Source organism: Nycticebus coucang, chromosome X (assembly GCF_027406575.1).
Source record: "Nycticebus coucang isolate mNycCou1 chromosome X, mNycCou1.pri, whole genome shotgun sequence".
Classification (NCBI taxonomy): Eukaryota; Metazoa; Chordata; class Mammalia; order Primates; family Lorisidae; genus Nycticebus; species Nycticebus coucang.
Genome location: NC_069804.1, coordinates 147,393,998 through 147,405,790, shown reverse-complemented (window position 1 = coordinate 147,405,790; position 11,793 = coordinate 147,393,998). Strand labels below are relative to the sequence as shown.

The following is an 11,793-nucleotide window of genomic DNA, read 5'->3' as shown; positions in this document are numbered from 1 at the left end:
TCAACTAGGTGAGGCTAAAATGCTCATTTGAGTGTGCTGTCATGATTCTCAAAGTCAGTGAAACTTTCATTGTCTTCTCCAATAAAATTCTTGGACATCTTGCAAAATATCATATGTGCAGTTTGTTTTACCTCACAAGGAAATATGTATGTCATTTTTATTTGACACACTACACAGAAATGTTACATTCCTATAGAAATCTTCTCTTAATAATACACATTGCTGATTCTCTTCTCCATAAAATTTAACTATGTGTTCTCACAGATATAAAATTTTAGCTAACAGGGCTGGCTGGGAGCATCCTGGCGCTGTCCCCTCCTCGTCCTGCTTTTGCTTCCACTGATTGCAGGCCCTGCCTTGGGCTGGAACAACCCTGACTTAATTTTGTTGAGGGATGTGAAAGCTCTTACCCTCCACTATGACCGATACACCACTTCCTGCAGGTTGGATCTAATCCCACAGTTGAAATGTGTTGGAGGCACAGCTGGTTGTGATGCCTCTACACCAGAAGTCATACAGTGTCAGAACAAAGGATTGGGTGGTTATGATGTACAGTTGGAATGTAAGACTGATTTTGATGCTGCCTATAAATTCGGAAAAACTGTGGTGAGCTGTGAAGGCTATGAATCCTCTGAAGACCAGTATGTACTAAGATGTTCCTGTGGCTTGGAGTATAATTTAGATTATATGGAACTTGGCCTAAATAAATTTAAAGAGTCTGGAAAACACCACGGCTTTGCTGCTTTCTCTGATTATTACAACAAGTGGTACTCCGTAGATGCCTGCAGCATAGGCGGCCTGATTACCATCGTGGTGCTGCTTGGTATTGTCTTTGCAGTGTATAAGTTGTTCCTTAGCAGTGGTCATTGTTCTCCTCCACCATACTCTGAGTATCCTCCATTTTCCCACCATTATCAGAGATTCACCAACTCAGCAGGACCTCTTCTGCAGGCTTTAAGTCTGAATTCACAGTACCACAGAATACTGGCCATGGTGTGACTTTTGGTTTTGGGTAGTGCTTTCACAGGACAACAAAGACATGAAAATTCAGGTCCAGGGTTACAGACTGGTCTGGGAACTGGAGGAATATTAGGATATTTGTTTGGCAGCAATAGAGCAGCAATACCTTTCTTGGACTCATGTTACTACCCAGCCTGCCCTCCACTCCACTCCAGCACATGGAATAGTCGTACTTACTAACCACTTCATGGAAGCTCAAATGGCTACTCAGCAGGTGCAAACTCAGATATGAAAACCAGAACTACATCAGGATGTGGTGGTAGCAGAAGACGCTAAAGAAGAAAATTGAAGTCAAACATTGAATGCAAAATTTCTGATCTTTCATCATTTTCTCTTTAGAAAAAGTGCTGCCTGCTACCATCTGGTGAAAGAGGATCTTCAAAAGTTCTGTGGTGTTTTGCTCCATATAGCTTTTTGTATACTATTATTTGAGGCCAAGTGTTGACATCTGACAAACTATTTCTGAATTGTGTGTTAGTGTAACACGCAGGTGTACATTCCAGTTTTAGAAAGTGATGTTTAGTCTGGAATAATGAAAATATATTATTTAATTTCTAAAACCTCTTGTAGGAAGCATTAAGAATGAAGGCGTTATAGAAACAGCACAGAAAATTTCAGTCTTAGATGGGTTGTGGTTGATGAGTTATTACTTCCTAGAGATAATAATATTCTATTTGGTTTTATATTATTTGGTGTTTGCTGTTCTTTAAACATTTAAACCAAGCTTTGGACTACTAAGTATGTTAATTTGTGGGTTCTGACTCCTTTTGAGCTCTAGAACTCCGAGTCCTTCAGTTGTGGTAGCCTTCTGGTAAAAATTGCCTTTCTTTCTTAGGAAAAGATAGAAAATAAGTATCTAGAAGGTTGTTATGAATAATTGTGAGGTGACAAAAATGCTTGAAATCTCCATATTTCTCCAGTTCCTAAGAGGCAAAGTTCAAATGCTTCAATAAAGGTCTTGTAATTGCAAAAAAAAGAAAAAAATGCTTTTTGCTAACATTGGTTCCTGCAATAGCCAACACACTTACACGTACATGTTAGAATGATACAACAAATTTACATTGAATACTCACCTTTCAACTTTAGCATGTTGCAGAACTGATGATGCCATGCTTCATATGCAGAAATATAGTAAACAATACTGATAACTGTTGCAAAGTTTTAACACAGAAGTTTTGCTGATGCAAAATATAATGAAAATAAATGGGAATTTCTGGATCTGTCAATACTTTTTTCTTTATGCAATAAACCCCTAATGTTTTAGTGTCATGGAAGGTACACTGTCTGAATATACACTCATTAAATTTACCAAATTCAATCTAACTTCATGACATTTATCTTGAAAATTGTTGAAAATATCTATTCCTTATGTTCTGTTTGTAAGAGTGCCCAAAGTAAGTAACTCTTTGTAGCAAAAAAAAAAAAAAAAAAATCTTCTTTTATGACCCAAATTAAGTATAAAAACCTGTGCCAAGTCAGTAGCATCAGTTAATTCCTTTGTATTTTGAAATGTTATCCATGTCTAAGAATCTTATAACTTCAACAGTGCATTCTTTCACAGTTTCTACATTACTGAGGGACTTCTCTTATTCCTGAGTATATAACATGCTTTTAAAGTTGCTTCAGTGTCATTATTTTCAGGTCTTATTGCTGCTTGAAATTTTTTTTTTTGCTTTTGCTTTTCATCTTTTAAGTTCTACAATACAACCTTTTGTGTTCCTTCCTCTAATTTAAAATATGTGTGGTATTATGAATGCTATAATGCTGATAAGAATAGAATTTCTTTAATGTTGGATATTGCAGTATCTTGTCTTTAGCAGAAACAAGATAATATTACAATTCCCAATCCTCATAAAAAAAAAAAAAATCTGTTTTCTTCCTTCAGTGTTCTCTTGGCCTGATTTGACATGTTGGGCTATTAAGCAGACAGAATTAAAAAATACTGCTGAGCTGTGCAGTTTGACAAATTCACAAATTCCACTTCAAATAGAAACAGTGCACCATTGTCAAAGCTGATAAAATACCAGCTTATCAATCTCCATAAACTCTCACCAACCAACCTCAGGCAGTAGTGACACCACCCAGGCAGGTGAAATTAAAACAGAATCATGACCATTGCAGCCACCAATTTAGCCCTTATGGCTTACTAATGTTCTAATTGTGATGATCAATCTTGGAGCATTATTTTGTTAAAACTTATTTTATTATTTGGTATTTTAAATGTTTTCTTTGAAAAATAGAAGGAAGAATAGCTATTTTGACTTCAGAAATAGTAAGCTTCAGAAGAAGGAATATCATTATTATCAGAAGGGTAAATATAGGCATTATATCATGATAAAAGTTGTCGATTCTCACAAATATATACAAATAATTAAGAGAGATATACCTAATAATGCAATGTCAAAACACATAGAACAAAAAAAAAAAAAGATAAAACCTTAAGGAAAAATAGATGAATCTATTATAGTAGAAGGCTACACATCCCCTCCTCAGAAATGTACAGATACAACAGGCAGAAATTTGTTAAGGACATAGTTGAACTCAAGAATACTATCAATCTACTGAATATTCTAGATACCTACAGACTGTATATGTAACCAACAATGGCAGAATATACATTTTATCAAGATAACATGGAACATTCACTATGATAGACAACATTCTGGGCTATGAAACCTAAGTTAGCATGTTTAAAATAGTAAAAATCATACAGTGTTTGATCTTAAATTACATGGAATTAAACTTAAAGGTAATAATAGAAAAATAGTGGAAAATTGAAAAAAAAAAAAACTACTTAGTGATTAGATAGTACATACCAAAAAACCCCACCTGGACTATAGAAGAAATTTTGCGTGAAATTTAAAAATAATATTTTAACTATATGAAAATAAAAAGAAAAATTATCAAAATGTGTGGATGCAGTGAAAATAGGGCACAGAGAGAAATTTATAACTTTAAATATAAATACTAGAAAATAAGAAAGATCTAAAATAAGTTATCTAAAAATATATCTTAGGAAATTAGAAAAAGAGAAATTAAATTTAAAAAAAACAAAAGAAAGGAAAAAATATTAAAGCAGAATTAAATAAAATTGAAAACATGAGACTAATATAGAAAATAAATGCAATGAAAAGGTGGTTATTTGAAAAGTTTAATAGAATTACCCCCCTAGATAGTCTAAATATGAAAAAAAAGGGATTAGAAATTACCAATATCAGAAATAGAAGAGAGGACATCACTGTAGATCCTTTAAGAAGGATATGTATGTCTTTCAGAAGAATAATTAATGAATTTTTTGCCCACAGGTTGGTAACCTAGATTATACAAACTAATTTTTCTGAAAGACACAATCTACCAAAATTTACATAAGAAGAATAGGCAATCTGAATAGGCATATGTCTGCTAATATAATTGAATCAGTTGTTAATAATTTTCCAAAGAAGAAAGTAGGTTTACTGCTGAACTCTACCAAACTTTTTAGCATTACTTATGTCAATTATCTACAGTCTCTTTCACAACATCAAAAAAGAAAAAAATTACATTTCAAGTCATTCTGTGAGGCCAGCACTATCTTAATACCAAAACCTGGCAGAAACACTATAAGGGAAAACTACAGAGTAATGTCTCTCATGGACATAGATGCAAAAATTTTCAATACTGAGAGGCAAATTGGAAAAAAAAAGTACATTAAAACTGTACACTATGACAATTTACTCCAAGTATGCAAGGCTATTTCAAATTTCATAGTAGGATGTAAGCATTCCAATTTGTACAAATAATCAACACATCGACTCCCCCCCCAATAAAAAAAATCAATCAATGTAAATCTATCACATTATCATACAAAAGAAGAAAACTCACAAAATTTAATCAAAATTTCACAAAATCTACTACCCGTTTATGAGTAAAAGTAGATCGCAAGTAACCTATGAATAAATAGGATCTTCTTCAATTTTATGAAGGAAATCTACCATAACCACTACACACTTAATGATAAGAGTCTAACTTTTTCACTAAGCTCAGGAACAATACAATTATGTCCTCTTTTACCACTACTCTTCAATATTTATGAGAAGTCCTAGATAATGCACTAAGAATTGAAATCTATATAGCTTGGGAGGGAAAAATTAAAATTATCTTTATAGATAACAATCATCTATGTAGAAAATTCAAAATAATCAACAAAATCCTCATGAAACTATTGATTATGGTAAGGTTGAAGGATATAAAACTTAGTAAACAAAAGTCATTCATCTTCCTATAACAGCAATAACCAAGTGAAATTTGAAATTAAAATATCATAATTATAATAACATTCCAAAAAATGAAATAAGTATAAATATAAGAGCATATTATAAGACTATATAAAGGAAACTACAAAACTGAATAAATAAATCAAGGTAGAATTAAATAAATGAATAGATCTTCCATGGTCATAGAAGACTCAATACTATCAAATGTGAGTTTTTCATACTTTGATGTATAGATTCAATGAAATTATAATCAAAACCTAAGAAAGTTATGCAATGGCTTTTGACAAACTGATTCTAAGTTTCCATGGAATAGTGAAAGACCTAATAAAGCGAGCACAATATCGAAAGAGAACAACGTTGGAGGATTGATACTACCCACATTCTAGACTTACTATACATCTTCAATTATCAAAAAAGTGTGTTATTTGAAAAAGAATGAACACATAGATCATTGGAACAGAATAGAAAACCCAGAAATAAATCCACATAAACATCATGAACTGATTTTTGACAGAGGAGCAAAGGCAATAGAATGAAGAAAAGATATCCTTTTCTTTTTTTTACTATACGTTAATATGATGGTACATATGATTAGGTTACACATTTATGTTTGTAAGGTAAAAATCCAAAGTCTGAGTTATATTTGAGTTCTTCACCCATGAAGCATGCCATATACTCTCTATGTTGTACCTGATAGGTGGAAACTGATCGAGTCCCCTCTCTGCTTTTTGAATTTAACTGTGTTTTTCTCTCTTATGTGCCTATAGTTGTTGTTCTATAATTTTAAGATTAGTACAGAGTACATGGGATGCTTGCTTTTCCATTCTTGAGGTACTTTACTTAGGAGAATATTCTCTAAATCCATACAGGTAAATGCAAAAGATGCAAAGTTTCCATCTTTTTATGTCTGAATAGTGTTCCATGGTATACATGTACCACATTGATGAACACTTGAGTTGTTTCCACACCTTTGCAATTGTGAACTGAGCTGCTATAAACAGTTGAGTGCAAATGTCCTTATGGTAAAATGAATTTCTTTTCTGGATAGATACCTACTAATGGAGTTACAGGGTCAAACGGGAGGTCTACTTTTAGTTCCTTGAAGATTCTCTATACTTTTTTCCAAAAAGGCCATACTAATTTGCAATTCCAACAGTACATCAGTATACCCTTCTCTCCACACCCACACCAACATCTGCACCTTTGATACCTTGTGATGTGGGCTATTCTCACTGATGTTAGGTGATATCTCAAAGTAGTTCATGAGGAAAACCTATTGGCAAGTGCAGCAACAATAAAAATAAATAAATAAAACTTAATCAAATTAAAAAGCTTCTGTACTGCTAAAAACAAAATAAACAAATCAAATAGACAACCATCAGAATAGGAGAAAATATCCATGTTATGAATTGGACAAGGGGTTAGTGACCAGAATATACAAAGAACTCAAGCAAATCAACAAGAAAAAAGCAAACAGCCCCGTCAATAAAAAGGCAAGTTAACATGAACAGACCATTTTCTCAAAAAGATAGATGAATGTCCCACAAGCACATGAAAAAATGCTCACCCTCCCTAATCATCATAGAAAGATATGCTTTTCCATAAATGGGGCTAGACTGACTAGACATCCATATACAAAAAGTCCATGCACAGACCTTACATTCTTCACAAAATTAACTCAAGATAAATCACACACCTTAATATAAAACCCCAAACTATAAAACTAGATAATAACATAGAAGAAAATCTAGATGACCTTGGATTGGAAACATTTTAGATACAACATCAAATTTGAAAAAAAAAAAAAAAGATAATTGATAAACTCAATTTCAGAAATAGAAAAATTTCAGCTCCAGGGAAGATACTGCCAAGGGAAGGAAAAAAGAAGGCACAGACTAGGAGAAAATATATCCAAAAGACATATTTCATAAAGAATTGATATTCAAAATATGCAAAGAACATGTAAACCTTAGCAACAAATAAGTGAACAACTCAAAGACCTTAACAGATACCACACTGAAGAAAACATGCCCAATATTATATGAATTTAGGTAAAAAACAACCACATGATAACAATATTTGAATGGCCAAAATTCAGAATGCTGACAATACCAAATGCTTTTGAAGGTATGTAATCAGAGGACCTCTCATTCATTTCTGAAGGGAATGCAGTATGATATCGGAACTCTGAAGAACAGTTGGGCAGTTTCTTATAAAACTAAATGTACTCCCACCATGTGTTCTAGCAATCATGCTTCTTGGTATTTATCCAAAAAAATTGAAAACTTATGCCCACACAAAAACCTACACACAGATGTTTGTAGCAGCTTTTTTCATAATTGCCAAAATGTGGAAGCAACTGATGCCTTTCTGTAGGTGACTAGGTAAATAAACTGTGGCACATCCAAACAAGAGAATAATGTTCATCACAAAAGATAAAATCTCAGGCCATGAAAAAACATTGAAGAAACTTTAATACACATTACTAATTGAGAGAAGTAAATCTGAAAAAAAGCCTATATATGGTAAAATTCCAACTATATAACATTCTGGAAAAGGATACTGTATGGAGACAGTAAAAGTTCATTGGTTGCCAGAGCTTAGCAGGATGTGAGGGATAAATATGTAGGAGATACAAAAGTATTAGGGTAGATTCTGGGTAGATACCTAGAAATGGGGTAAATTTTTTATGTATAGTATAGTGGTGGATAAATGCCATTATAAGTTTGTCCAAACATTTAGCATGTATACCACCGAGTGAATTCTAATATAAACTCTAAACTTTGTGTGATAACAATGTATCTATGTAAGTTCATTAATTAAAATAAATGTATCACTCTGGTGTGAGATGATGGAGGAAGCTTGTATATGTGAGTGAAAGGGGTATATAGGAAATCTCAGTTCCTTCTGTTCAGTTTTGCCGTGAATCTTAAACTGGTGCAAAAATAAAGTACTTTAAAAATCACTATTAGAGTACAACAGTACATCAGAGAATGGTAGAGAAACAATCAGGGAACTTGACAATATACTGGAAGATATTAGGTATTCTGAAGAACAGAGAATAAAGAATAAATAAAAATAAACACAACCTCGGTAGCGTTGGCTTTGCCACCAACGACAGCAGGCAGGCGGAGAGAACGTGGGAGCCCCTTCTGGCGGGCAGACGGCGGGGCCAGAGTTCCCGCCCCTCTTCGCGGGCCCGGCCGGTGGCGCTCCGGTTGAACCTAGACAGCGCCCCAGCTGCCACAGGCGACAACCTCTGAGAGAAGTTGGGGTCCAACCCTACGCGTGCAGGGCCCTGGACCGTGGCATTGCTGTGACTCCAGAGGAACCGGCTTTCTGCCTCCCACCTTGCTGGGGGCCCGCACAGGATTTGCAGATATTCAGGATGGCTGAACAATAATGTAAAGAGAAGCATAAACCTATCTTCTTTCATTAAGGAGACAGGTCTGTCTCCTTAATGAAAGAAGATAGGTTTGCCAGATGGAGAGCCTGACGGAACTTCATTGATTGCAAGTTCCTCATTCAAGATGACCGTCCTAAAGACCAATAGTTCAAGATAATATGCTTGATATTTACTTCTTGGTGATAGCAAAGATGTCCATGGGTCATCAAATATTATAGCAAACAGTGAGGAAGCTCAACATCTAACCCCAGGAAAGATGAGTCAGCACCAAGGGACAGCAGTTTATCCAACACGAACCAGGGTGAGGACAGCTTACTGGAAGACTCAAAACCAAGGTATGAACTTTGTTTGACCTCTGTTATAACAAGTTTTGAAAGGCAAAAAGTGGGCTAACACAAAGTTGTTTGTTACAGTTCTCATTGTTTTGCAGAAATAATATTGATTAGTTGTTGGCTATATGTTGGTGAACTATGAGGTAGGAGTTATGATGTCCATCATGAAGCATTGTTAGATTAATTTACGGCTACTTGCAGTGGCAGTAAATCTAGAATACACATGGAAAGCAGCTTCAAGAGATGATTACTTATCTTAATAGGGGAACTTAGATGTGGCTGCTCTCTCATACTTAAGTATCTATGGGTCTTATAGTCTGAAAGAGGATTGTCCTCCTTTAATGGATTAATAATCTGTGGTATATGTACATCATGGAATACTACTGAACCATAAAAAGATGGAGACTTCACATCTTTTGTACTAACCTGGATGGAGGTGAATCATATTCTCCTTAGTAAAGTTTTACAAGAATGGAAAAGTAAGTATATGATGTACTTGATACAAATTTGAAACTAGATAAAATACAAGCCCAAATGAAAGAAACACTGAATTAAACTCAAGTGGGGGGGGATGTGGGAGGAGAATAGCGGGGAGGGGGATTGGTAAATTCTAACCTGGGCACAATGTAAGGGTATAGGGCACACCTCCTAAATAAGAGGCTCAGCTACAACTTGGACTTTAGATCACAAATGTAAACAATGTAACCAAATCATTTGTACCCCATGTTAAAAATAAATAAACAAGGGTTGTATTCCTCACATAAAAATTTTTCTCATTTACCACTTGTTCAAAAACTTTCTTCTTGAAAATATTTATAATCAAATTCTGAATGACATGATATTTCTCATCCTGTCACACATTCCGGGCAAGATGAGATGTGTCAGTGAAAAATTTTATAAGTGCCCAGAGGCCAAACTGGCATGGTATCATAGAGTGGCAAAACTGAGACTTCAGTCATTGATTTATATAGAGTTGTCACTTATGAATCATCTCTGTTCTTCAGAATACTATAATACTAATTTTCTTAGAAGAATAGCTTTAATAATTTGAATAGTAAAATATAATGCCCATAAAGATTATAAAAAGATAATTTGCATGCCAAAACAAAAGAAAAAAATTTTAGAAAAGGAAAAAAGAATCTGTTCCATTAGGGAGGCAACCTAAAACATCATGAAGAATTCAATTTAGATTCTCCCTCAGAGATTTGATGTAGCCAAGAAACCCGGTGGTGCTATGAATTTAGGGGACAAACAACACAGCTGTTAACCTCTCTTTGGCTCCCTGGCTTAGAGCAGTTTGCCAGCTCACTTGTTCCTGGGGGTTGCCCGTGTACCTCAGTATTTGGCCCCCACAGATCTGGGATTCCTCAGTTCTCAACAATTCCTCAGAGATAGGTCTCATGGTTTTCCCCTACAATTCTTCCTGTGGAGTGCGGGAGTCCCTGGGCCTATCACGAGTAAAGGTCCACTCCCCGCAGGCAGAACTGAAACTGCCCTGCCTTAGGCCTTTAGCAAGAGGCCTACCCACACAAGCTTCTGGCATCCCCCTGTCCAGGAACTTTCCCCTTGCGGATGAGTCACCCACTGCCAAAGCACAACAGGACTGCTCCAGACAGCTCCCAATCTGACTGCCAAACTCCACTCAGGAGTGTGTGCTTCTCCAATCCTTCCAAGAGTCCCTGGGCCTGTCACGAGTGTAGGTCTGCTCCCACAGGAGGAACTCAGATGCTGTGACCTAGGCCCCTAGTAAGACGCCTGCCCTCACAAGCCAAAGGTGACCTTTACCATATATTTTTTATTAACTTGAAAAACACAGACATTTAATGTAGATCTATTATTTAACAAAACTTTAATGTTTAAAGTTATATAACATTTTTATATGCACTTATCCTATTTACATTTTCCTAATTTATTTATCTTAGCAGCTTACTTATGTCTGTTATTAAATTATTTAACCTTTTCTACAGATTATGAATATTAGAGATACAACACAAGGCAGAAAACAAAATATAGTTTTAATTACTAGTTTTAAACTTAAAGAGCCTACCAAGAAACAAATATTTTAGTAAGATTTGTCATTCTGAACAATATAAGATCTTTCTTTAAGTTTTGGGAATATAGTAGAAACTTTAAAACACATTCTGCTTAAATATGTTAACCAATTCGATCTTTCCAAAATACCAACCTCTCAAAATAAATTTTATCAACAAGATATTACCTGACTATAGAGTGAACAAACCTTCAACACCTATTCTTAGGACCTCAAACAATGACACGAAGTTGTGACATGATTTTTACATAAGTATCAAGATTAAGCTATTTTAATAATGATCTAAAAGGTCTTAAAACTTTTTCAACTTTAGTGTAAATTTGAAACCATCTAATACTTTTAGACTCTTTAAGATCCCTTGGTCTTAGAAAATGTGACTTGGCCATCCAAACTGGTGTAGTATCTTCTGTTCTGATCCTTCTATAGCACTCTATAAACATTTGCATCTTCTACCTACTAAGTAAAGCCCATTCCAGAGTCAATGTCTATTACTGTTAAGATCCATTTGTAAGCCTCCAGGGGTACCAGCATCAGTCTCACTTGCCAGCTATGTTTGGGACTTCCCACTAGGAAATCTACTACATAGGTATCTGCAGTCTCTCTTTTGCTGCCATACAGAACACTCATTATCAGTATTGTATGCCAAAGAGGATACAAAAGAAATGTGTCTGGATTCAGCCTATCTTCTATATTTTTACCCATATCCATTCATTTTATGGACAAAGGTGATCA

General features: G+C 34.9%; 1 pseudogene across 1 annotated transcript; it reads left to right on the top strand.

Annotated features, from left to right (window-relative positions):
• The first annotated feature begins 292 nt into the window (after nt 1–292).
• Nucleotides 293–1,441, top strand: LOC128577796 (store-operated calcium entry-associated regulatory factor-like; annotated as a pseudogene). Its single transcript, XR_008377627.1, has one exon. The product of XR_008377627.1 is annotated as a store-operated calcium entry-associated regulatory factor-like (transcript).
• The last annotated feature ends 10,352 nt before the right edge of the window (nt 1,442–11,793 follow it).